At 36.4% G+C, this 1,854-nt stretch overlaps 1 protein-coding gene across 1 annotated transcript in view; it reads left to right on the top strand.

Annotated features, from left to right (window-relative positions):
- The window catches only part of MBD5 (methyl-CpG binding domain protein 5), a 520,295-nt gene that overhangs the window by 192,856 nt on the left and 325,585 nt on the right, over positions 1-1,854 (top strand). The window contains exon 3 of the mRNA XM_011943076.1: positions 1,327-1,420. The gene's annotated coding sequence lies outside the window, so the exon portion shown is untranslated. The remainder of the gene's footprint in view (positions 1-1,326; positions 1,421-1,854) is intronic.

Below are 1,854 nucleotides of genomic sequence, written 5' to 3'. Positions count from 1 at the left end.
TGGTCTCGATCTCCTGACCTCGTGATCCGCCCGCCTCTGCCTCCCAAAGTGCTGGGATTACAGGCGTGAGCCACTGCGCCCAGCAAGCAGCATGATTTATAATCCTTTGGGTATATGCCCAGTAATGGGATGGCTGGGTCAAATGGTATTTCTAGTTCTAGATCCTTGAGGAATCGCCATACTGCCTTCCACAGTGGTTGAACTAGTTTACAGTCCCATCAACAGTGTAAAAGTATTTCTATTTCTCTACATCCTCTCCAGCACCTGTTTCCTGACTTTTTAATGATCGCCATTCTAACTGGTGTGAGATGGTATCTCACTGTGGTTTTGATTTGCATTTCTCTGGTGGACAGTGATGATGATCATTTTTTCATGTGTCTGCTGATATTTTAAAAGTGTTTCAAGTGTTTGAATGTACAGCTGCAACTGAAAAACCGACATCTGCTGTAATGACCAAAAGGAGCAATGATATTGCTAATCCAAAACTCATTTATTTTTGGCTTGAGAATCTCCAGTACTCAAAACCACTTACTTGGGAGGATAAGATAGGAGGATCTGTTGAGCTCAGGAGCCTAAGACCAGACTGAGCAACATAGGGAGACCTTGTCTTAAAACAAAACAAAAACAAAAACTACATACTAAAAGTATGGCACTGTAGCATCTAAATCCTGTTTCCCTAACTGCATTGTCAAGGAATTCACAATCAAGTTCTTTAGGCAAAAAATACTCTCTCTGGATAATCGCATTTGTCTATTAGAGGGAATTTTATTTAAAGGGCTTTTTTTTAATGCTAAGTTTAGCAGGTTGGTGTAAAGTACTGATTGGGGAGGTTTAAGTAATAAGAGGAATAGAATTTTGAATTTTGCATGAGGACAGAATACTGAACTAATTGATTTCTATGATTTTGGCTTTTATAAGCAACTCAAGTGCAATTAAGAATATTTTTGTAATAATTTTGTGCAGGGAAACTGTTTTGTAGAATGGGGCTCTGTTCATATAGGACATCAGAATTTATGTATTTTAAATTACATAAAAATTTTGCATAGAAACTAGGTAGCCAGATCAAATTAGTATTATAGAAAGTACTCAACTCTGTGACATGGATCATAACATGTGTTCCACAAAATATTCTGATTCTTCTAAAGGGTAAATCCTAATGTTATTGCTGTTTGTATACATAAAATATGTCCTATAATACCCACATCCCTTTGCCCAGGCTTATTATAGAAAGTCATGAAGAATAATTTCAATTTTTTTATATTTAAAATAAGTGAAGCAATATCTGTAATCTCAAACTCATTATATTTTCTTATGCTTCTCTTTTAGATGTACATTGAAGATGTCAGTTTCTACATGTGGGAAGTAGACATTGAAGGCTTTATGGTTTACAGACAAGATCTTTAGAAGTTAAGCACTAAAGGTAAGTAGTAACTATAGCCCCATATATAATTTCATGTAAATGGTTAGGGTTGTCACATTATAATTTGATTTGTTAAACTTGTTTACTTTTTATCACTGCCCCTAAGTTACCTCACAACTGCATTCATTCATAGTCAGACACAAATTTTTATTCTGTAATATCGTCTTGACAGAATCAGATTTCATTTGTAATAAGCTGTTGATTTAAAAATGATAAATTGTAATGCACAAGTTCAAACCAGCTAAGAATAAAGAATAAAAAAAGTCACTTCTGGCCAGGTATGGTGGCTCACGCCTGTAATCCCAGCACTTTGGGAGGCCAAGGCAGTTGAATCATGAGGTCAGGAGATCAAGACCCTCCTGGCTAACACGGTGAAACCCTGTCTCTACTAAAAATACAAAAAAATTAGCCAGGCATGGTGGCGTGCTCCTGTA

Source organism: Colobus angolensis, unplaced genomic scaffold (genome assembly GCF_000951035.1).
Source record: "Colobus angolensis palliatus isolate OR3802 unplaced genomic scaffold, Cang.pa_1.0 Scaffold215, whole genome shotgun sequence".
NCBI classification, from domain to species: Eukaryota; Metazoa; Chordata; class Mammalia; order Primates; family Cercopithecidae; genus Colobus; species Colobus angolensis.
The sequence above is the reverse complement of the archived record's forward strand: the minus strand, read 5'-3'. Positions and strand labels throughout refer to the sequence as shown.